General features: G+C 47.4%; 1 protein-coding gene and 1 long non-coding RNA gene across 2 annotated transcripts in view; one reads left to right on the forward strand and one right to left on the reverse strand.

The window, feature by feature from the left end:
- NCOR2 (nuclear receptor corepressor 2) overlaps positions 1 to 1,045 on the reverse strand; it is a 443,860-nt gene extending 442,815 nt beyond the window's left edge. The window contains exon 1 of the mRNA XM_038762437.1: positions 818 to 1,045. The gene's annotated coding sequence lies outside the window, so the exon portion shown is untranslated. The remainder of the gene's footprint in view (positions 1 to 817) is intronic.
- On the forward strand, positions 882 to 20,037 carry LOC119941899. The gene is made up of 3 exons (XR_005455335.1): positions 882 to 1,031; positions 16,333 to 16,372; positions 18,830 to 20,037. It is a non-coding gene; the product is annotated as an uncharacterized LOC119941899 (long non-coding RNA).
- Positions 20,038 to 25,559: the final 5,522 nt, after the last annotated feature.

Below are 25,559 nucleotides of genomic sequence, written 5' to 3' on the forward strand. Positions count from 1 at the left end.
TGATCAGGGTGTCCCACGTGGGGCTCACGGTCTTCATCCCCATTTTACAGATGAGGTCGCTGAGGCACAGAGAGGTGGAGTGACTTGCCCAAAGTCACACAAGTGGTGGGGCCGGCATTTGAACCCATGACCTCTGCCTCCAAAGCCCGTGATCTTTCCACTGATTGAGTCACGCTGCTGCTGCTGCTTCTTGTATCCCCCCCAGCGCTTAGGACAGTGCTTCGCACATAGCTTATAAACGTTTAACAAATACTATTATTATTATTATTATTCCCCCGGCCGGATTTCCCTCCCTCCCATCATCATCCTCCTTAACAGAGAAGCAGTGTGGCTCAGTGGAAAAGAGCCCGGGCTTTGGAGTCAGAGGTCATGGGTTCGAATCCCAACTCCGCCACATGTCTGCTGTGTGACCTTGGGCAAGTCACTTCACTTCTCTGAGCCTCAGTTACCTCATCTGTAAAATGGGGATTAAGACTGTGAGCCCCACGTGGGACAACCCGATCACCTTGTATCCCCCCAAGCGCTTAGAACAGTGCTCTGCACATAGTAAGCGCTTAACAAATGCCATCATTATTATTATTATTATTATGAACAGGGGGTTTCTTGCGTTTCCCACCAGGTCGGTGGCGTTTGCTCACTGGAAGCCAACCGGCCCCTCTGCGGATGCGTGGCCTCCTCCCGCCCGCCCTCCTCGTCCTCCGGGGGGATCGGAGGGAGAGGAAGGAAGAGAGGGATGGAGGGAGGGAGGGATGGAGGGAGGGAGAGAGGAAGGAAGAAAGAGAAAGTGAGGGAGGGGAGGGGAGGGGGCAGGGCTTACCTGGGCTCCCGGCTCCTGTCCGGGCCGGAGGGCAGGGCGGGCTCCCAGCCCCGCGGCGGGGGGTCCGGAAAGTGGGGCGGCGGAGCGGGGCTCCCCCAAACCGCAGCCGGCCGTCTGTCCGTCCGTCCGTCCGGCGGCGGGGGGCTGCAGGTCTCCCGGTAAATCCAGAGCCCCCGGCAGGCCCGGCCCCGGGGAGCCGGCGCGGCTCCGACAGGTCGGTGCGGGGGCTTTGCTGTCCTGTCCTGGCCGGGCGGGCGGGCGGGCGGGCGTTAGGACGGGCCCGCAACTTTGCGCGGGGGCCGGGGGCCGGGGGCCGGGCGGCGGCGGCCGGGCGGCGGGGCCGGGGCCGGGGGCGGTGTCGGTGGCGGCGGCGGCGGCGGCGGCTGCGGTCCCGCCGGCCCGACACAAACAAGCTCTCTGCTCGCTCTCCCCAGGACCGGCCCCTTTCGGCTTCTTAAAGGGACCAATCCTGCCGCGCGCTCTGCACAGCGCCCTCTCTTTCTCTCTCCCCCTCCCTCCCTCCCTCCCCCTCTTCTCCTCTTCCCACTCCTCCCTCTTCCTCTCTCTCTTTCCACCTCCCCCTCTTCCCCTCCTTTCTCTCCCTCTTTTCCCTCTTCCTCTCTCCCCCCTCCCCCCTTCTCCTCTTCCCACTCCTCACTCCCCTTCTCTTTCCCCCCCCTTTCTCTCTCCTCCTTCCTTGTCCCTTCCTCCCCCTCTTCCCTTCCCACTCCTCTCTCCCCTTCTCTTTTCCTCTCTCTCTTTCCCCCTCGCTTTCTCTCCCTCCCCTCCTCCTCTTCCCCTCCTTTCTCTCCCTCTCTTCCCCAGTCTCTCTCCTCCCTCCCCCTCTTCTCCTCTTCCCACTCCCTCTTCCTCTCTCTCTTTTCCCCTCCCCCTCTTCTCTTCCCCTCCTTTCTCTCCCTCTTTTCCCTCTTCCTCTCTCCCCCCTCCCCCTCTTCTCCTCTTCCCACTCCTCACTCCCCTTCTCTTTCCCTCTCTCTTTCCCCCTTCCTTTCTCTCTCCTCCTTCCTTGTCCCTTTCTCCCCCTCTTCTCTTCCCTTCTCTCTTCCTCTCTCTCTTTCCCCTTCTTTCTCTCCCCTTCTCTCCCTCCCCTCCCTTCTCTCCCTCTCTTCCCCCCTCTTTCTCTCCTCCCCTCCCCCTCTTCTCTTCTTCCCACTCCTCCCTCTCCTTCTCTCTCTCCCTCTTCCTCTCTCTCTTCCCCCTCCCCCTCTTCTCCTCTTCCCCTCCTTTCTCTCCCTCCTTTCCCTCTTCCTCTCTCTCTTTCCCCCTCCCCCTCTTCTCCTCCTTTCTCTCCCTCTTTTCCCTCTTCCTCTCTCCCCCCTCCCCCCTTCTCCTCTTCCCACTCCTCACTCCCCTTCTCTTTCCCTCTCTCTTTCCCCCTCCCTTTCTCTCTCCCCCTTCCTTGTCCCTTCCTCCCCCTCTTCTCTTCCCACTCCTCTCTCCCCTTCTCTGTTCCTCTCTCTCTCTTCCCCCTCTCTTTCTCTCCCCTTCTCTCCCTCCCCTCCCCCTTCTCCTCTTCCCCCTCCTCTCTCCCCTTCTCTGTTCCTCTCTCTCTTCCCCCTCTTTCTGTGCCCTTCTCTCCCTCCCCTCCCCCTTCTCCTCTGCCCCCTTCTCTATTCCTCTCTCTTCCCCCTCCCTTTCTCTCCCCTTCTCTCCCTCCCCTCCCCTTCTCCTCTTCCCCTCCTTTCTCTCCCTCTCTTCCCCCCTCTTTATCTCCTCCCCTCCCCCTTCCTTCTCCCTCCCCCTCTTCTCTTCCCACCCCTCTCTCTCCTTTCCCCTCTCTCTCCCCTCCCTCTCCCTCCCACCCCCTCTTCTCCTCTTCCCACTCCTCTCTCTCCTTCTCTCTGCCTCTCTCTCTTCCTCTTTCCCACTCTCTTTCTCTCTCCCCCTCCCCTTCCCTTCCTCTCTTCTCCTCTTCCCACTCCTCTCTCCTTCTCTCCCCACTCTCTTTCCCCCTCTTTCGCTCTCCCCCTTCTTTGTCCCTCCCTCCTCTTCTTCTCCTCTTCCCACTCCTCTCTCCTTCTTTCTGCCGCTCTCTCCCTCTTTCTCTCTCTCTCCTTCCCCCTCTTTCTCTCTCCCCTTCTCTCCCTCCCCCTTCTCTTCCTCCCCTTCTCTCCCTCCTCCACCCCTGCACCCCTTTCTCTCCCTCTCTCTGCCTCTCTCCCTCTCTCTCTTCTCCTCTCCCCCCTCCTCTCTCCCTTTCTCTGCCTCTCTCTCTCTCTTCCTCTTTCTCTCTCCCTCTCCCTTTCTCTCTCCCTCTCCCTCTCTCCCTCTCTCTCTCTCCCTCCCCCTCTTTCTCTCTCCCCTCTCTCCCCCTTCCTTCTGCCTCCCCTCCTCTCTCTCTCCTTCTCTCTCTCTGCCTCTCCCGTTCCCTCTTTCCCACTTCCCAAAGCAGCTGCGGACACACACACACACACACACACAGTCTCTCTCTCTCTCTCTCTCTCTCTCTCTCTCTCTCTCTCTCTCTCTCTCTCTCTCTCTCTCTCTCTCTTGGCAGTTTGCTCTTTTTTCCTCCCTGGAAAGCCCCTCCTTCTTTCTCTCCCTTCTCCCCCCTCCACCCCACTGTACTTTATTGGAATCACATTTCAGCGATTAAATTATAATTCATGTGACAAAAGCACTAGGAGCAATTAAGACCAGAAGCTCTGTAAGCATATGCGTATATGGTACTTTTATGCATGTGTAATATTCATACATACAGAAAGCACACGGCATGTACGCTATTCATGTGCAATGGAAGCCAGGCAGTCGCACACTTATATCAGAATACCGACTTTACTGTTATGTCCTCATTTCCTTCCCAGTCTTCCCTCTAATCTAGAAGAAAAATGTCTTGCTTTCTCTTCTCCTTACCAAAACCCAGTATCCAATTTTCTGAGCTGTTCAGATAGTATTGCTGTTTCCATTTCCTACACATTGAATAGTTTTCAAATTTCAAAAGAAAAGTTCTTGGTTTCTTTTTGGGGCATTTCTTCCCAGCAGATTAAATTTTTGCCACCTGCCAACATCTGAAAACCACCAAAGGGGTGCAGGAAAAGTTAAGGCAGCTCCTGCTACCATTATATATGTAATTGTACAATATGTGCTCTATGTATTGTAGTTTATCAGTCAATCAGTAATATTTATCAAGTACCTACTATGGGCAGAGTGCCATATTAAGTGCTTGGGAGAGTACAATATACTCAGAAGCTGCCATCCCTGTTCTCAAGGATTTTAGAATATAGTGGGGAGTCAGATTCTAAAATAAATTTCAAATAGGAAGAACTAATAAAATATAATGATATGTGCATAAGTGTATGGGGGAAGAGGTATAGGTGCCCAAGTGTGTAGGTGGTGCAGGAGGGCTGAAGTGGCAGTGATGGAGGTGGAGAGCAGGTAGAGAAGCAGTGTGGCTAGAGGAGCAGTGTCTCTCAGTGGAAAGAGCATGGGCTTGAGGTCATGGGTTCGAAGCCCTGCTCAGCCACCTGTCAGCTGTGTTACCTTGAGCAAGCCACATAACTTCTCTGTGCCTCAGTTACTCCATCTGTAAAATGGGGATTAAGACTCTGAGCCCCACATGGGACAAACTGATCACCTTGTATCCCCCCCCCAGCACTTAGAACAGTGCTTTGCACATAGTAAGCGTTTAACAAATACCGTCATTATTATTATTACTATGGGCAGGGAAGATGAGAAATTGTTACATTACGACAAAATCAGAGGTGTTACAAAAGGAAAAGCAGGTAGTGGTTTAGATTACCCCCTGACATTTGGGTCTGGGGCCTTGAAGATGGGAGACTCTATACAGTCAATTCTCCCTGGCCAACCCATTTGTGATTTTGCAGTTTCATCCTTTATGCTCCCTCACTCTCTTTTTTTTTTTAAATGTATTTGTTAGGCACTTGTTATGTGCCAGGCAGAGTACTAAATGCTGGGGTAAATACAAGCTAATCCGGTTGGACACAATCCATATCCTTTATGGGCTTCATAATCTTCATCTCCATTTTACAGATGAGGTAACTGAGGTGTAAAGAAGTTAAGTGACTTGCCCAAGGTCTCACAGCAGACAAGTGGAGGAGCCGGGATTAGAATCCAGATCTTCTGACTCCCACTAGACCATACTGTTTCCAACTGGCGCCCATCAAAGAATTTGTTGGCGGGGAGGGGGTGGCTGAACAAGCTTTATGCACATAGAATCCAGTTATATACCCAAAGAGCTCCCAAGTACACACCTTAATCAACCAACTTTTCAAATAAGACCAGGTCATTGGTCCACAGAACTCAGCAGGCTATATAATCTATAAACAAAAGAAAAAAATAATGAAACCCCTTATTCTTTAAACAACTAGGAGGTATGTTGCAAACTAAACAGAGAAAGGATAGTAATTAAACTTTCAGGCTGATGTGGCCCTATTCTGTCTAGTAGCAGTAGTAGTAATAGCAATAATAGTAGGACTAGCATTTACTGAGCATGCACTAGGTGTAATGCACTGTATTAAGTGATTGGGAAGTGCAAAACAATCCTACACGAACAGACATAAAAATATGTACAGAGAAATAGGAAGCAGTGTGGCATAGTGCAAAGAGCACGAGACCGAGAGTCAGAAGGTCTGGGTTCTAATTCCAGGTCTGCCACATGTCTGGTGTGTGACCTTGGGCAAGGTATTTCTCTGTGCCTCTGTTTCCTCATCAATTCAAAATCTGTTCCCCCTCCCACTTTGGCTGGGAGCCCCATGTGGGACAGAAACTGTGTCTGATCCAATTATCTTCTTGTCTACTCCAAGTTTTACTTTCATTCATTCATTCAATTGTATTTATTGAGCACTTACTGTGTGCAGGGCACTGTACTAAGCACTTGGGAAGTACAAGTCGGCAGCATATGGAGATGGTCCCTAACCAACAACGGGCTCACAGTCTATGAGGGGGAGACAGACAACAAAACAAAACATGTAGACAGGTGTCAAAATCGTCAGAACAAAGCAGCGTGGCTCAGTGGATAGAGCACGGGCTTTGGAGTTAGAGGTCATGGGTTTGAATCCCGGCTCCGCCACGTGTCCGCTATGTGACCTTGGGCAAGTCACTTAACTTCTTGGTGTCTCAGTTCCCTCATCTGTAAAATGGGGATGATGACTATGAGCCCCACGCGGGACAACCTGATCACCTTGAACCTCCCCAGCGCTTAGAACAGTGCTTTGCATATAGTAAGCGCTTAACAAATGCCATTATTATTATTATTATTAATTAAAGCTATATGCACATCATTAAAAAATAAATAGAATAGTAAATATGTACAAGTAAAATAGAGTAATAAATCTGTACAAATATATATATAAGTGCTGTGGGGAGGGGAAGGAGGTAGGGCTGGGTGGATGGGGAGTAGGAAAGGAAAAAGGGGGCTCAGTCTGGGAAGGCCTCCTATAGTGCTTGGCATATAGTAAGTGCCAAGCACTATACTAAGTTATAATGGTAGTAATAGTAACACAATGATTAATCACAATAAATAATTGGAAGTATAATTGAATAACGTATACACAAGAGTGCTGGGGATAGGAATAAATACATAAGTGCTAGAAATGTCCGTGGGTGTATTATGACTTGGGATGCTGGAAATTAACTGGGGAAAGCATGTTGGAGGAGGTGAGCTTTCAGGAGGGATTTGAATCTGTATAGTGTATCATCATCATCATCAATCGTATTTATTGAGCGCTTACTGTGTGCAAAGCACTGTACTAAGCTCTTGGGAAGTTCAAGTTGGCAACATATAGAGACAGTCCCTACCCAACAGTGGGCTCACAGTCTAAGAGGGGGAGACAGAGAACAAAACCAAACATAGTAACAAAATAAATAGAATAGATATGTACAAGTAAAATAAATAAATAAATAAATAGAGTAACAAATATGTACAAACATATATACATATATACAGGTGCTGAGGGGAAGGGAAGAAGGTAAGATGGGGGGGATGAAGAGGGGGATGAGGGGGAGAGGAAGGAAGGGGCTCAGTCTGGGAAGGCCTCCTGGAGGAGGTGAGCTCTCAGTAGGGCCTTAAAGGGAGGAAGAGAGCTAGCTTAGCGGATGGGCAGAGGGAGGGCATTCCAGGCCCACGGGATGACGTGGGCTGGGGGTCGATGGCGGGACAGGCGAGAACGAGGTACGGTGAGGAGATTAGCGGCAGAGGAGCGGAGGGTGCGGAGTGGGCTGGAGAAGGAGAGAAGGGAGGTGAGGTAGGAGGGGGCGAGGTGATGGACAGCCTTGAAGCCCAGGGTGAGGAGTTTCTGCCTGAGTGTAGACTGGAGAGAGGAGAGGCTGGAGGCAGAGAGAGACTAGTGAGGTGGCTGATGCGGTAGTGTGGCCATGCTATGACCAGTGCTTGGGTCAAAGTGATAGCTGTTCAGGTGGGTGAAGAGGAAGGGGCAGATCTCGGAGACACTGTGTAGGAAGAAGAGACAGGGGTGGGCAGGGAATGTGTCTACCAGCTCTGTTAGAGTGTATTCTCCCAAGCACTTAATACAGGCTCTGCACACAGTAAGTGCTCAGTAAATGCAGTTGGTTGTCTGGGCAGGGAAAATGACCTACACACAGTTAGTGCTAAATATACATGATTGATTCATTCATTCATTCATTCAATCGTATTTATTGAGCACTTACTGTGTGCAGAGCACTGTACTAAGCACTTGGGAAGTACAAGTTGGCTACATATAGAGATGGTCCCTACCCAACAGTGGGCTCACAATCTAGAAGGGGGAGACAGACAACAAAACAAAGCATAGAGTCAAGGATGATTCCCAGGTAGAGTGAAAGGACAGGATTGTCAAAAAGAGAATTGGTAGAGACAAAAGGAAATAGTTGGTGTAAATGTCCCTTTCCAGGAGTTTGGATAAGAGAGACAGCAGGAGATGGGGCAATAGCTGGGGGAGGGGTTTGAAGTCAAACTGACAGAGGGCTTTGGAGTCATGACTATGTTTGAGGGCAGAAGAGAATGATAATGATAATAATTATGGTAATCATTTAGTGTTTATTATGTACCAAGTACTATACTAAGTGCTGGGGTAGATACAGGATAATCAGGTCCCACCTGGGACTCATAGAGTAAGCAGGAGGGAGAACAGGTATTGAATCCCCATTTTCCAGATGATAGAACTGAGGCACAGAAAAGTTAAGTGACTTGCCCAAGATCACACAGGAGCCGGGATTAGGATCCAGAGCCTCTGACCACCAGGCCCATGCTTTTTTCACTAGGTCACACTGCTTCTTGAGAAGAAAAGGAGCCAACAGAGAGTAAGATATTGAAGATAGCAGTGAGAGAGGGGAAAAGAGTGGGGGGGCAAGTACTATGAGGATGAGAGAGGGTCAGTGGTTTAGGGAAGATGGTGGATTTAGAGAGAAGGCGGAAGACCTTTTCTCAAGAACATTCAGGAAAGAGAAAGGGGATGATGGAGAAGGGAGTAGAGTGATGAGGAGATGATGGAGAACGTTCAGAAACTTTTGGCCTGATGATGGTTTCAATTTTTCCAATAAAGTAGTTGGCAAGGTATCAGGAATTAGGGAAGTCGGGGAGCAGAGGGCACTGAATGTTGCCAACATGGAATTCAGGGAGTGAGGAATAGAGATTATGTTGAGCAGAAGAGAGAGAGCTGTTAAAGCAGGACGAAGTGAAAAGATAATGGCAGAAGTCAGACTGGTGCCTGGAATTTCCCCTCCTGTGTGAGTGCAGGAAGGGAGGAGGCAGACTGCCGGGGGTGATCCGTGGCCAGAGTTGGTGTTGTGAAAGGGATTAAGGGAGATGTGGAGACAGAAAATAAAGGGAAGGGATATCATAAGCAACATTCCAAATTCATTCATTCATTCATCCCCCCACTTGGCACTAGAGAGGGCAAATAGAGGAGTTCATGTTGGTTATCTGTAAGCAAGGTTCAAGGCCAAGTGGAATGAACCCCATTGTGGTTCATTCACTCTGGCAAAATCGTGCTGGAGTGATTTAGTGGTCAGTCTGTTCATTGACCTGTGAGAACACTTCTCCAGAAGTAACGTGGCCTAGTAACCTGCTTCTTGGAGGAGTGGTTTGGCCTAGTGGAAAGAGCAATGGCTTGGGGGTCAGAGGATCTGGGTTCTAATCCTGGCTCTGCCACTTGTCTGCTGTGTGACCTTGGGCAAGTTATTTAACTTCTCTATGCCTGTTATCTCATCTGTAAAATAGGGATACAGACTGAAGACTATGAGCCTTATGAGGGATAGGGACTGTGTCCAACCTGATTAGCTTGTATCTACCCCAGCATTTAGTACAGTGCCTGGCACATAGTAAGCACTTAAGAAATACCATAAAAAAAGTATTGAGGAGTGAGCAGGACTTTGAGTTGAGGAGGTGTGACAGGGTCAGTTGGCAGGAGGAGAGTTAGTTGGCTAGAGAATATGTCATTCTCCCTGTTTCAGAAGAGAAAGAAACACAAAGATAAGGGAACAACAACTTTACTGCTCTTTTCTTCCCCGGTTAACTTGCTGATACGATTGTAACCAAGGAGCAGAGCAACATTTGAAGATTTCTAGAATAGTCTTCCCCTGAGCCTCTCCCTTTTCATCTGTAGGGTGTGGTGGTGGAAGAGAGAAGAGATAGCAGCCCCTCACCCCATAATGAGCCCCCACAAAGCTCTGGCCTGGACTTTTTGGGAGTATTAGTAATAATTTTGGTATTTGTTAAGCACTTCCTATGGGCCAAGCGCTGGTCTAAGCACTGGGGTAGATACAAGGTAATCAGGTTGGATGAAGTCCCTGTCCCACATAGAACTCACAATCTAAAAGAAAGAGATAGAAAACTTGCTTAAGGGAGTTCCAGACTAATTGCAGTGACAGGGCAAACACAAACACATGGACCTAAAACTGAATCTAACTATGGGGAAAGGACCATGTAACCATAAAAGATTCATTCATTCATTCAATCATATTTATTGAGCGCTTATCATCATCATCATCATCAATCGTATTTATTGAGCGCTTACTATGTGCAGAGCACTGTACTAAGCACTTGGGAAGTACAAATTGGCAACATATAGAGACAGTCCCTACCCAACAGTGGGCTCACAGTCTAAAAGGGGGAGACAGAGAACAAAACCAAACATACTAACAAAATAAAATAAATAGAATAGATATGTACAAATAAAATAAATAAATAAATAGAGTAATAAATATGTACAAACATATATACATATATACAGGTGCTGTGGGGAAGGGAAGGAGGTAAGATGGGGAGGATGGAGAGGGGGACGAGGGGGAGAGGAAGGAAGGGGCTCAGTCTGGGAAGGCCTCCTGGAGGAGGTGAGCTCTCAGCAGGGCCTTGAAGGGAGGAAGAGAGCTAGCTTGGCAGATGGTCTTGGCTTATTGTCTACAAAGCACTATACTAAGTGCTTGGGAGACTACAATATAACCATATGAAGCCTAATGATGGAAGGAGGGTGCTCTGTCATTTACAGAACTTTGCAGAGGTGCTTAGGGGCTGGCCTGGCTCCAAAATCCTTTGGGGGATTTCCTAGTAAGAACCCTTGAGAGCAGGATGGGGCATGTCGGAGGCGCAGAAGTTCCTCAATGCTACCAGACCGGGTTCCAAGGGGGTTCCTTGGCCAGGAGTCAGTTGAGGTGCTCAGTGGAAAGAAAAGAATGTCCTGGGCTGCTTGGGGCTGGACGCAGATCACCCTGGGCCATACAATCACCACCACACCAGGATTTTCTACTCTTCCCCTCTAGACTGGAAGGTTGTTATGGCAGGGAACAAGTCTGCTAATGCTGTTGTATTGTACTCTCCCGAGTGATTAGTATAGTGCTCTGTACATAGTAAGTGCTCAATAAATACCACTGATTGTTCAATTGATTATACTTCCCGTATGCTTACTGAATTTATTGTCTGTCTCTCCCTGTAGACTGTAAGCTCTAAGCTGTAAGCTTGAGAAAGCATAATAAAACAGCACTGGCAGGGGTAATCCCTGTACCCCTACCAACTCTGTTTTAGAGTGCTTTCCCAAGTGCTTAGTACAGTACTCCGTACACAGTAGGAGCTCAATAAATGCCGTAGATTGGTGGTGACTTTCCTAGTATCCTGCCAGATCAATCTGAACTGCTGCGGTAGCTGAAAAGCAGGGTGGCCTAGAGGAAAGAGCACAGACCTGGGAATCAGAGGACCTGGGTTCTAATTCCCGCTCTGCCACTTGCCTGCTGTGTGACCTTTGGCAAATTACTTAACTTCTCTGGGCCTCAGTTTCCTCAACTGTAAAATGGGGATTCAGTACTTGTTCTCCCTCCTACTCAGACTGTGAGCCCCATGTGGGAAAGAGAATTGTCTGAACTGATTAACTTGTCTCTTCCCCAGCACTTGGAACAGTGCTTGACACATAATAAGCACTTAACAGATACCCTGAAAAAAAGTCCGAGGGGTGGATTAGGGACCTCAATGGCCGGGGTCTCCTCCACAGGCAGACACAGAACTGCCCGGTCCTGCTGGACAGCCCCTTGCCAGGAATCTCAACCCTCACCCGCAAGATGGCTCTGTCTGGCCCTGTTGAATCTTGGAAGAACTGTTTCCCCTCCAAGCCTGTCCTCAAAAGTCCCCTCTCTGGGCCAGCCAAATTCCCAACATGGAAAGCATAGCAAGCCCCCAGGCAGTGGCTACTGATCAATCAATCAATCAATCATATTTATTGAGCACTTACTATGTGCAGAGCACTGTACTAAGTGCTTGGGAAGTACAAGTTGGGAACATATAGAGACAGTCCCTACCCAACAGTGGGCTCACAGTCTAAAAGGAGGAGATTGCACAAGATTGCACACTGATTGCACAAGAGGGAGAGGAGGCCTTGACCAGCCCTGTGTGACAACTTCAGGGGTTTGGGATATTTTTCCAGAACCCAAACTGAGCTCTTTGAAGCTCCGCCTTCCCTAGATAGGTCACTTCTGTAGAAGAAAAAGGCAAGTGCTCCCCCAAACCACTGACTTTGTCAAAAAAAAACTTTTATGAACCTTATTTTACACACACACACACACACACACACACACACACACACACACACTACTTCTTCCCCACTTAGAACATCTATTTAAAAAAAAAAAACAACCAAACTGGAACATAGGTGATTGTCCAATCTGGGCAATTTCTGCTTATAACTCAGGGCTTCAAAAGTGTTTCTCAAGCAGGATTTATAAAAAGAAAGGTGGGGAGGGGAGAGGGTGAAGGGGAATTTTAAACTTTCAAAAGGATGAGAAAACAGGAGGTTTTTTCAGTGGCACAGGAGACCCTTAGATAAACTCATTAAAATGCCTGGCTATGAGGAAGCCCAGCTTTTAGAGGATAGACTGTCCATATCTTTTTAAAGTCATCTAGAGATGGGCTCTTACAGAAAAGGTTAAGAGGGACTCGTGTAACATTTTCATATCTGAGGTCTTTTGAAAGCATTAGACAGATTTCACCAAACACATACACACACATGCATGCATGTGCGCGCACGCACACACACACACCCCCTTGCAAATATGTAGACATAAATTGCAAAGTCACTGCCTGCCTCCTGTGTCTCTCTGAGTCCTTGTTTATAAAACTGTTTGCATTTCAGAAGGAATGCCTTGTGAAGCAAAGAGCAAGATCAAATCCTCCTCTGAAAGATGCGATTATCTCCGAAGATAAAAGGCTCAGTTTCTCGGCACTGCATTCTGGGGTGCTAACTTGCGAGCTGTTCAGCATCTGGTGTATTTCTGCTGACAGCCTCAATGTTTTCTGCTCTGGTGTTGACTCAACAAAGCTTCCCAATCAAGTTGGGACGTTTCATTCTGCTTCCTACCAAAAGTATTTCTTGAGCTTTTTTGTTCTCAGCGAGGGTTAACCTCAGTACTTTGTGGCTTCTTCATCATGGAAAACTTAGAATTCCTTCAAGTGCACAACCATTTCCCAATCCCCAGAATATTTCAGGAATTAGCCGTAGGTGTCTTGACCTCACAGCCTGCATGACCAAACAACGAAGTCGTAATCTTTGCAGAGAAACATTGTTCCAGGCTAAGCAGACCCGGGTGGATGGATATGGAATTTGTTATTCATTCTTGTTAAGAAGTGTTCAGTTGTCCCATGTAGTCGAGGACACCACAAGTTCATCTACAATAATAATAATAATATTAATAATAAGCGCTTACTATGTGCCAAGCACTGTTCTAAGCGCTGGACAAGTGCATGGTAGCTGAAAAAGCCAATGAGGAACCCACAGCCATGGTCACATTGTGCACACAAAAAAGTCTATCCCTTGTTGTGTTGTGTTTGATAGTTGTGGTGCCTGGTACTGTTTTCTCTTTTACTTCCTTGCCTCTCATTCCTTATGAAGATCTGTCTTGAAAAGTATCACTGTTTTCTTGATGGCAATGCATTATGCTGATCTGTCTCCTCAGAAATTTACTGTTAGTTTTCATGTGGGATGCGGCAGTGTCTGAGGGCTTCTTTCATTATTGTTATTATTATTATTATTATCATTACTACTTTTGTTGTTGTTACTAATAATAATGGTAGTTGTTTAGCACTTACTATGTGGCAAACCCTGTTCTGAGCACTGGAGTAGATACCAGTTAAATTAGGTCAGACAAGTCCCTGTCCCACATAATAATAATAATAATAATAATAATAATGGCATTTATTCAGTGCTTACTATGTGCAAAGCACTGTTCTAAGCACTGGGAAGGTTACAAGGTGATCAGGTTGTCCCACGGGGGGCTCACAGTCTTCATCCCCATTTTACAGATGAGATAACTGAGGCTCAGAAAAGTTAAGTGACTTGCCCAAGGTCACAAAGCAGACATGTGGCAGAGCTGGAATTCAAACCCATGACCTCTGACTCCAAATCCTGAGCTCTTTCCACTGAGCCACGCTGCTTCTTTAAGCCACGCTGCTTCCACATGAGGCTCGTTCACAGTCTAAGTAGGAGGGAGTAGGATTTAGTCTCCATTTGATAGATGGGGAAACTGAGGCACAAAGGTGTTAAGAAGGCCACACAGCTGGCAAGTGGCAGAGCCAGGTTTAGAGCCCAGGCCCCCTGATTCTCAGGCCTGTGCTTTTTCCACTAGGCCTTGTTGCTTCCTACTGCTTTACTGTGTCCTTAAAATGAAATAGTAGTTATGAAGCAGAGGTTGCAGGACCAAATAGGTCAATGACTGAACGACAATCCACCTTACAGTATGTCAGATTAAAACTGACAAATTAGAGCCTCTATTTGAATGCTCTAAAGCTTGCCAAGAAGAACAGTGAACAAAATTCCTCTGATTCAGGTATATACATTGTCGCACACACTGAAAATATTCTTCTGAGTGACAGCTTCTAAGGGCAGATCTAATTTTACTTCCCATTAAAGAAGACATTGCTTCTTTGTCTCCCTGAACTAAGATCACTTCATGAGCTGCCAGTGCCTCCCAGACTGAGCTGTGCAGCCTGCAGTGAGACAGAGTACATCTGAGCATCCAAAGTGAATGTGTGGGGGCGGAGGGGGTGGTATATGCTGGGTTTCTCAGTGCCAACCCCAGACTGAAGCCAGATGCCATCCAGGGTGAGCTTCTGAAAGGAGCAAACCAGGCAAGTGAGGAGCTGGACCTCCGATCAGGTCTTCCCTCACCCAATATGGATTTTTAGATTATGAGCCCACTGGGGGACAGGGACCGAGACTAATTCCCACTGGATTATTCTTTCCCTCTTTCCCAGTACTTACTACAGTGCTCTGCACATGCGCGCACACACATACACACACGGCTGAACATGTGGCCTAATAATAATAGTTATAATAATTGCGGTATTTGTTAAGCACTTACTATGTGCCAGGCACTGTACTAAATGCTGGGCTGGATGCAAGCAAATTGGGTTGGACATATTCCCTCTTCCAAGTGGGGCTCACAGTCTCAATCTCCATTTTACAGATGAGGTAACTGAGGCACAGAGAAGTGAAGAGACTTGCCCAGGGCCACACAGCAGACAAGTGCACGGGATTGGGAGTCAGAGGACAAGGGTTCTAATCTGGGCTCTGCCATTTGTTTGCTGTGTGACCTTGGGCATGCTACTTAACTTCTCCGTGCCTCAGTTACCTCCTCTGTAAAATGGGGAGTAAGACTGTGAGCCCCACGTGGGACAACATGATTACCTTGTATCTACCCCAGTGCTTAGAGCAGTGCTTGGCACATAGTGCTTAACAAATATCATAATTATTATTATTATTATTATCATTATTATAAGTATTAAGTGGCAGAGCCAGGATTAGAACCCATGACCTTCTGACTCCCAAGCCTGTGCTCTATGGTCTGGCAGTCAGAGGATCAATGTGGCCTAGTGGATACAGCCTGCGGCTGGCAGTCATAAGGACCTAGGTTCTAATTCCAGTTCCACCACTTGTCTGCTGTGTAAACTTGGGCAAGTCATTTTCCTTCTCTGTACCTCAGTTTCCTCATCTGAGAAATGGGAATTAAAGCTATGAGCCCCATGTGTGCCATGGACTGTGTCCAACATGATTAGCTTGTATCTACCCCAGTGTTTAGTACAGTGCCTGGCACATGGTAAATACTTAACAAATACCAAAAACAAAAAAGATCTGGGTTCTTATCCCTGCTCTGCTGCTTTACTGCTATGTGATCTTAGGCAAGTCACTTACCTTCTCTGTGTCTTGATTTCCTTACCTGTAAAATGGGTGTTAAAGTTCTGCTCACCCTCCCCCTCAGACTGTGAACCCCATGTGAAAGAGGGGTTGTGTCCGATCTGATGGCACTGCATCCACTTCAGTGCTTGGCATATAGGAAGTTTTTACAGATACACAAAAATAACAATTAGAATGCAGTACTATCTATTGTTATTATTATGATTATGGTTATTGTTATTATTATCAAGTAGACATTAGGACCTCTTGGAGTAAATATTTGGTTTGATACTCATCCCAACCTCTCAGCACTTAGGTACATATGCTTATAGTCTGCTATTTTCTCTCTCAGTAATTTATTTGAATGTCTGTCTCCCCCTATAGACTGTCAGCTTTTTGTGGGTAGGAATACTGTATCATATCATACTTTCCCAAGCATGTAGTACAGTGCTCTGCGCAAAGTAAGTATTCAGTAAATGTTCATGAGAAGCAGTGTGGCCTAGTGGTCACAGCATAGGCCTGGAATTCAGAAAGCCCTGGGTTCTAATCCTGGCTCTGCCCCTTGTCTGCTGGGTGACTTTGGGCAAGTCACTTAACTTCTCTGTGCCTCAGTTGCCCCATCTGTAAAAAAAAATGGGGACTAAGACTGTGAGCCCCATGTGGGACAAGGACTGCCAGACCTGATTAGCTTGTGTCTACCCCAGCACTTCATACAATGCCTGGCACTTAGTAAGCTCTTAACAAATGCCAAAAAAAAACAAATAAATTCGATTTAGTGACTGACTGGGGAGACAAACAGCAGGCTGTCTGAATGGAATAAGCAGGCCTCCCTCAACTACTCACCCTCTCTCTGCTCTCTCCCCCTTCTTTCCTTGCTGGGAAATCAAGAGAAAAGCATGCTGAGGATTTTTTGGAGGAGAGAGAAGAGGTGAGTTATGGTGGGGTCAAGAGAGCCCTCAGGGCGAGTCATGAGATGGCAATTTGAAAACCACAGTAGCACTTGAAGGAGATCTCCTTTCTCTCCTCCCTCCAGACCCAACAGGAGCCTCGGAATGTGGGGGCTGGGGTGGGGTGCCAGGCGCAGCAGCATTTAGTGAGCACCTGCTGCATGCAAAACCCAGGACCTGGAAAGAGGAAACATGCAGCAGAAGTAAAAGATGCAAGGCTCCGCCCTCGAGGGGTTTCCAGTTTTGAAGAGAGACTGGAACGGAGAGTCCCAGCGGGCCAGGGAAGGAGGCTGCCAAGGGCTCTTGGGCTGCGGCAGAACAGGATGAGGATGAGAGAGGCAGGGGAGGGAACAGCAAGAATCTGGGCAGGGAGACAAGTCTGGGCTGGGCCAAAAGCACAATCCTGCTTATACCTGTCCAACAGTTTGGTTTGGCAAAGGGATTGAGCCAAGTCTCCAAATTGCTATCATTTCTCCTCCTTTGAGGCAATTCAGAGAACAGCACTCGCTGGGGGCAGTACAATTACACCGCGGACGGTGACCACGGAGACCAGAACCAAAGAAATGAGTTTCAGTTGCAGTATGGAGGATGTAGGTTAGCTTTGAGTCAGAATTTCTTGGCAGTGGCGTGCCATGGGAGGTCTTAAAAGTTTCCTTCCTGGAGTCTTTAAAAGCAGACTAGAGTCTGATTTTTCCACATGGCTTAGGTGTGGTCCTGTCTGGAGGCAGGGAGGTGGACTAGTTGACCTGTTAAGGTCCCTCCCATCTCTGGAGTCTAGGATTTCAGAGCTTTTCTAACAACAAACTCTACTTCAATGTTGCCAGGTTTCTTAAGCACATAGGGCCAACTTTCACATATTGGAAGTGAGTTTGGCTTGGATTTTCATACAGTTATCTCCATGTTGCAGTGGAAAACCAAGGATGCAACCACCTCTGAATATTTAATTTAAAAAAAAATAGTATCACCCAATCAATCAATCAATCCTATTTATTGAGTGCTTACTGTGTGCAGTGCACTGTACTAAGTCTAAGTTCATATACCGCTAGGTACGTCATACACGTGAGGAGGGAGGCAGGGTGGCCTAGAAGAGAGAACACAAGTGGATGTCAGGAGAACTAGTTTCTAACCCCAGCTCTGTCACTCACCTGCTGTGTGACCTTGGACAAGTCACTTAAACTCCCTGGGCCTGAGTTTCTCATCTGTAAAATGGAGATAAGAAATCTGCTCTCCCTCCCACTTAGTCTGTGAGAGCGTCTCTGGACCTCATTTTTTTCATCTGTAAAATGGGGATTAAAAAGTCTCCTCTTTCTCCCTATTTGATTGTGAGCCCATGTAAGATGAGGTCTGTCTCTGATTTGATCATCTTGTATCTATTCCAGTATTTAGCACAAAGGGAAGGAAAGAAATAAATACGACAACAGTCATGAATGGAAAGCTGGTGTACCCCAGCTCTGCTCCCCTCAAGAAATAAAAATGATTGAATGAATTAGAAATTAAATACAGGATTCAAATGTTTCCATAAAGGCCTAGAGATTAATGGTACAGGCAACAACTAACTGTCAGCCCCGACATGTACTATTGGCCCAACTTGTTGGTCCTTCTTTGTCTGCCTGGATTGACAATAGAGGTAGCATCATGTCAGGTGGGAGGGGCTTAAGGTGGGCAAAACCCTTTCCTGGTCTTGCATCAGCCCTGGAAATCCCAGCTGGGAGGCAAGCTTGCCATCTTCCTGACACCTGCCTCCCAAGCGGCAGGGAAAGCCACAAGCCCGGGTCATCTGGGAGTCTAGCCATCCCAGAGAGCTCAGGAGTCTCCTTGCTATATCAGGACCAGTGCAATCATGTACAGTGAAAGAGATGACCTACTTCCTGCTCTCTCTGCATGGCCAAAATGAGTCTCCCCAGCAAGATGCGGGTGCCAGAGGCAGCAGGGGCCAAACCCATAAGGTGGCAATAAGACTGCTTCTAACTGAAGCACTTATTGTCTCCAACCATGTCAGCATTCAGGGGGAGACAAGAGAGACAGAGTAGGAGGACAGGGAGTTAGGGATCAGATGAGAAGACAGGAGGGAGATGTAAGAGACTGAGGGAGTGAGGAAAAAGAAAGGAGGAAGAGAGAAAGACAGACAGATGGACAGGCAGACAAAGGCTGGGAGTCACTAAGACCAGGTGACAGAAAAGGAGCCAAGAGCAAATTGAAATGGAAAGAGACAAGGAGAATAAAATGACAGAGAAAGAGGAGGAGTGGATAGGGTTGAAGATTCTAATTCTTAGCAACAACGTGGGATTGGGTTGAAGGGATTCTGGCTTTGTTTTGATTTTTTTGCTAAGTTAATGATTATTCACGGTGCATTCCACATTTCTTTGGGGTTCACCATGGATAAACTGTAGACCTACATGTCTCTCTTCCCATCTCTGTTTATAACTCTGTCTCTCCAGGTCTCAGCAATGACTAGAACCTCTCGTATCCAAATGCCCATCTCCATGTATTTTGGGAGCTGTCCAGGACAGGAGTACAAGAAAACGTTCCAGGACAAAGAGGAGGCTGAGCCTGAGGTTGGAACAAAGTGTATTTTGCCAAGACAATTTCTTCACAGGATCATGATGGGGACACAAGGACTCCTTAATGACTCTTCAAGGATGTGCTTCAGAAAAATCAATCAAGCTGCCTGATGGGGCAGGTTGGGGGTGGCTTCCTCTTCACCCTTTCTCTTGCCCAGGGCCATGGTATGAGTGGGAAGAATGCCCCTCACAACCCCGACTCTCAGACTCCCATTTGCCAGCGTATGGCATTGTGGACATTGACCAACTTTATCCTATTGAACTCGCCCAAGACCTTAGGACAGTGCTCTGCACGAAATAGGCAATCAATAAAATCAATTGATTGACACCACAGGCCTCCAAGTTTCCTTCAGGTGGCCTGGAATGGTGCTTCCCTATGGCTCTGAGCTGATTAGAGTTGCAAAAGCCACAGACACATTCTCCCATCTTATTTTCAATGCGGAAATCATTTATGGCAGTAAATTATGAAACATGAATGTAAAAAGCTGGATAAATTTAGAACACACCAAATAAAGGGGAGCCCCAAAAGAGCACTTTCAGCAAAAAAATGAAAATCTCTGCAAGGTCAAGGCCAGGTGAAGAGCCTGGGCAAAAATGGGGTGAGGCCAAGGGAGCCCAGTCAGGACTTGCCCCTAGATGGGCCTTGGCCATGTGGTCAGTGGGAAGAATGAGATCCCTTGGGTGTCAGGTCAAAGCATTAGGGTAAGCCAAGTGAATGGTTGGGATAGAGATGAGATTAAGACCATCAGAACTCATGAAATCATAGTGACCCTTTTCCACCTGAAAGAGGGACCTTTCCTCCTGCACCAGGATGTCTTCCCTGATTAATCCAGACATCCTAGTTGCATCAATTCAACACCAAGTATCTTATTCCAGTCCTCAGCACTTAGGATGACTGCGTCACCTCCACATTTAACAGAAACACCTTACCACTGGCTTTAAAGCATTCAATCACCTTGCCCCCTCCTACCTTATTTCTTTGATGTACTACAACCCAACCTTTACACTTAGCTCCTCCGATGTCAAGGTACTCACAGTACCTTGATCTCGCCTATCTCACCACTGACCTCTCACAGCATGTCCTGCCTCTGTCCTGGAACACTCTCCCTCTTCATATCCAATAGATGATCATTCACACCACCTTCAAAGCCTTATTGAAGGCCCATTTCCTCCAATAAGCCTTCCCACCTAAGCCCTCATTTCCTCTTCTCCCAGTCCCTTCTGTGTCATCCTTGCATTTAGATTTGCAACTTTAATTCACCCCTCCCTCAGCCCCACACACTTATGTATCTATTTGTAATTGACTTCTTTTTATTAATAGCTTTCTCTCCATGTAGACTTTATCTCCTTGTGGGCAGGGATTGTGTTTACTGAGTCTGCTATACTGCACTTTCCCAAGTGCTCAGTATAGTGCTCTGCACACAGTAGGAACTCAATAAATATGATTGGTTAATTGATTCCTGCTCTACCCTTGTTCTTTCTCATACTTCCACTAACAGTGGTCTCTCTCTCTCTCTCTCCCCCTCCACCTGCCCCCAACTGAATTATAAGATCCTTGAGGGCAGGGTATTTGTGTCTTGTTTCTATTGAACTCTCCCAAGGGTTCAGTTCGGTGATGCCCACTCAGGAGGAGCTCCTAACTACCACTGACTGATGGATTGACTGTTAGTGCCTCCACTGCTCCTCAAGTCCACCTCCCCGTATTGCTTTATATTAAGATTTTATTTTCTGTAAGGTCCCTACCTTGAGAGTCAGCAAGCACTCTCCAAGGACAAAACATACCCAGAAGAGATGGTGATGAACAAAAGTAAGAGCCAAAATAACAAGGGAATTGTGGGTTGGTCTACTGCTTTTCTTGGGTGGGAGGCTGGAAGGAGGGGGAGAGTGTTTAGCTGCTGTTTCCCTAGACACATCTTTTATTACCCATGTTAAGCATCAGCCAGGCAAACTAACACAAATTTGGGGCCCAAATGGAGTTAGCCACAGCCTAAAAAATCAAATTGTTGGGAATAAGAAGTTTTACATCAACCACAAATACAACAGGCACCATTCGTTCTGGCCCTCGTTAGACCACCATGCTCTCTGCTGGTTGCTAGGACACTTCCAAGGGTGGCAGGGTGGATGGGAATGGTGGATGGGAATGATTTCAGGCTTCATATAACTAAGTCTCTATACAAGGCTGATGGTCATACTGTAATTTTATGCCTATGATGAGAACTTTTTATGTGCAAAACACATTGCTTTGTGGGTGGTTTCCAGGTTTGTTTTATTGTTTTGTTTTATTTTTAAGGAGAAAGTTCAGCCTGGCCTAGTGAAAAGAGCCCAGGCCTAGGAGTCAGAGGACCTGGGTTCTAATCCCAGTTTCACCATTTGCCTGCAGTGTGACCTTAGGCAAGTCATTTGACATCTCTGAGCCTCAATATCCTCATATGAAAAATGGGAATTCAGTACTTAGACCATAAGCTTCATGTGGGACAGTGACTCTACCTTTTTTTCTTTGTGGTATTTATTAAGAGCCTACTATCTTCTCCAAGAGGTCTTCCCCAATTAAGCCCTCTTTTCCCTGCTTAGCTCTCCCTTCTGCATCATTTATGCACTTGGATAAGTGTCTTTTGGGCATTTGATATCACCCCACTTTCAATCCCACAGTATTTATGTACATATCTTTAAATGGTATATTAAAATTATTTATTTATTTATTCGTGTCTCTCTCCCCCTCTAGACTGTAAGCTTATTATGGGCAGGGAACATGTCTGATAATTCTGTTATATCATACTTTTCCAAGCATTTAGTACAATGCTCTGCACATAGTAAGCTCTCATTAAATATGATTGATTGATTGATGTACCAGGCACTGTACTAACTGCTGGGATAAATACAAGCTAATCAGGTTGGACATAGTCCATGTCCTACATGGACTCACAGTCTTCATCCCCAGTTTATAGATGAGGTAACTGAATCATGGAGAAGTTAGGTGATTTGGCCAAGGTCACACAGCAGACAAGTGAGAGATCTGGGATTAGACCCTGGTTCCTCTTTCCAATTTGATTACTTTGAATGTGCCCCAGTGTTTAGTACAGTGCTTGGCACATAGTTAGAGCTAAACAAATACTACGGTTATTATTATAAGGCAGCAGCTAAATTGGAAGGCTGAGAAGGGTGGGTCATTATATTTTCAATAGCTGGGACTCCTGAGACTCCCCCAATATCATCTCTCTTAAAAGCTCAAATCAAGTTCATGTCCATAATCTCACTAATCCTAACATTCCTCTGAAATTGGAAGAACAGGAAAGGTTCTCCCATTTTAGAGATGGGAAACTGAGGTCCATCAGCCCAGTCACTGCTAGAGTCCAGGTTTCCTGAATCCTAGCCCCTTGTGCTAGCCACTGGCCTGCCTCGAAACATGACTTTGCCCAGTCAATATTTCTTTTCTCATGGACTTTTCCATGGAGTTTCTTCAGAGCTCACAGCACTTTGCCATAAACACTTGAGTTTCTTCCTTTCTAACCTCCCTGTGCCTAAACCAATAAAATCATCTGGAAGGTTACAGTGAAGAGATCAGGTATGTTGAGGCCTGAGATACAGCTGGCATTGGCCATTGATGCTGACTGTGCCACAGGGAGGGTCTTGGGCTGACTAAATTACATACAAGTAATCTCTGAAAGCAGAGACTTTTCCCTTATTGACACACCTGGGTGGCATCGCCTTGCCCAGAGGCTGAGGGGCCTGTGCCAACCCAGAATGCACACACACACACACACACACACACACACACACACGACCCCCCCCGCCCACAACGTATGCCCCATGCTTTCTTTTCCCAAAGGAAAGGCTTTTTGCCTGTTAAGTCTGAGGGCTGCCATTTGCCCAAAACTTCTTGTGTTATGCAGCATAGCCATACTCCTTCTACCTGTACAGGTCAGCACGATGTTCTCCTGGGAATAGGCGCCCCCTCCAAAGGGACCAGGGATGTCATGGGTAGGGACTGTCTCTATCTGTTGCCGAATTGTACCTTCCAAGTGCTTAGTACAGTGCTCTGCACACAGTAAGCGCTCAATAAATATGATCAAATGAGTGAATGAATGGAGGCGATGGTCCTGAAGCTGTTTGAGCCAGACTCTCAGACTTGCTTGTCCCAGGACTCTAACAAGACCAGAGAGACTTTCCAATCAGGGTCGAAAAAGACCCAAAATGGTGGCTTTCTGGCCCAACAGCCCTTTGAAGCCTGCTTCCTTCCAGTCCTCATCTTCACTAAAATGCCTGCTGCTTCTCAGCCCCACACTCACAGTGAAATTTGGCACCTCTGCCCCAAGAAACACATCCCAAGACCCCAGGACCTGAGGTCAAACTCAAAGTCACTGAGCCCAACTCCCACCTGGCCAAGTGAGATGATGCCTATTCTTCCCACTCACTGCAAATCCATCGCCTGAGAGCACCCAGAAGAGACTTCTCCTGTCCAGATCAGTCTCCACATGAGTGGCTAAGGAGACATAGGGATGATTCCTAATGTAGCAGGTGGATTTGCCACCATATTTTTTTTTTTGTATTTTTTAAGCACTTACTATGTTCCAGGCACTGTACTAAGTGCTGGAGTAGATACAAGATAATCAGGTTGGACACAGTCTTCATCCCACATGAGGCTCACAGTCGTAATTCCACTGTACAAAGGAGGTAACCAAGGCACAGAGAAGGTAAGTGACTCACCCAAGGTCACACAGCAAATAAGTGGCAGAGCCAGGATTAGAACCCACATTCTTCTGATTTTCAGGCCCGCGTTCTATCCACTAGGTCATGCTGTTTCTTTGCCACTGCTGCTGGATATCTGGATTTTCTGGGCAGTTTGGGGAAATAATAATAATAATGATGGCATTTGTTAACTGGTTACTAGGTGCAAAGCACTGTTCTAAGCGCTGTGGCAGCACAGGACAAGCCACACAACGTGGCTCATGCAGATGATACACAAGTCAGCATGCAAATATATCCAAAAGAGCTTGAAGCTACTATCCCCTTGGTCCCCCTCAAAACCCAGTGGATTCATGGCTGTTTCTGTGTCCTCTGATGCTTGGGAGGCAGCCCCCAGATCTGGGGGGCAGAAAAGTCTCATCCCTTCAGGGCAAGGGAGGCTGCAGGGACTAGGTTCGGCCCACCTCTGGGTAGGAACTAGACAGGCCTCTCTGGCTCCACCTGGCCTGGAGAGAGGAGGGCAAGGGTGGGGGCAGGAGCAGGGGTGGGGCCCAGCAAAGCCGCAAGTCCCAGCAAGCTTCATTGGGGATGGAGACGAACAGCTTTTGGAACCAGATGGGAGCTCTGCATGCCTGCTGGGGCCTGCTGCCTCCAGAGCCGTGTGGGAAGGAGAAGGGCAGCTAGTGAGCTGTGGGGGCCATTTTGAAGACCTCATCTGGCCGCCACTGAAGAGTCTGGGGGGTACTGGATTTCCTTGGATGATGACCTGGTGATCACAGAGTGAAGACTCCAGGGCAGGAAATGGCGGGATGGAAGAAATTTCTCATTAGAGAGGCTTCTGCATTGCAATTATTCCTTGGGCTCCTCATACTGGGGGTGGGGGAGGGCATCCTTGCATAGTGCAGTGAGGCAAGTCAGCAGGTTGAGGGGAAGCCCTGTTAATGGGAAGGGAAGGCTCCCAGAGGGGTGGCAGCCCCTGTGACCCCCACAGATCCTCTGCCCATCCGCCAAGCTAGCTCTCTTCCTTCCTTCAAGGCCCTGCTGAGAGCTCACCTCCTCCAGGAGGCCTTCCCAGACTGAGCCCCTTCTTTCCTCTCCCCCTCGTCCCCCTCTCCATCCCCCCGCCTTACCGCCTTCCCCTCCCCACAGCACCTGTATATATGTATATATGGTTGTACATATTTATTACTCTGTTTATTTATTTATTTATTTATTTTACTTGTACATTTCTATCCTACTTATTTTATTTTGTTGGTATGTTTGGTTCTGTTCTCTGTCTCCCCCTATTAGACTGTGAGCCCACTATCGGGTAGGGACTGTCTCTATGTGATGCCAATTTGTACTTCCCAAGCGCTTAGTACAGTGCTCTGCACATAGTAAGCGCTCAATAAATACGATTGATTGATTGATTGATTGATTAAAGGAGCTCTCTGGGAGTTTATATTTAGAAGCAGCCAGGAGAAAACAGTCACATTGGCCCAACTCCGAGAGGCTGCTGTTCACAGACAGGGGATGTCAGAGGGGAGAGCCCAAATGGCTTCAGGAGGACACTCCTGCTAACTGTGACTCAGTGTCTGGGCTACTAGCTCAAGAGCCCCAGACAGAGCCAAGCAGCCTCCTCAGGCGCTGGCTCCAGTTATGGCCTAGGAGATGTGGTCATTTGCAATGCTTCAGAGCTGGGATGCATAGAGTGGCCCACCTGTGTAGGGACAGGGGAAGCTGAAGAGACCCCGGGATTCCTGAGACCTGACTGTCATAATGTAGGACATTGGATGTCCAACAACCTAGTGTCCACTTTTAAAATGGGGGAGGAGATATTCTCTCCTCTGTGGAGAGAAGCCCAAGAACTGATTTCCCAGTGAGTTCTGCTCTTTGGAGAAATGGAGCCTCTAAATTCTAGAGGAGGAGGTGGGATTTGGGGAGG

Source organism: Tachyglossus aculeatus, chromosome 21, assembly GCF_015852505.1.
Source record: "Tachyglossus aculeatus isolate mTacAcu1 chromosome 21, mTacAcu1.pri, whole genome shotgun sequence".
Lineage (NCBI taxonomy): Eukaryota > Metazoa > Chordata > Mammalia > Monotremata > Tachyglossidae > Tachyglossus > Tachyglossus aculeatus.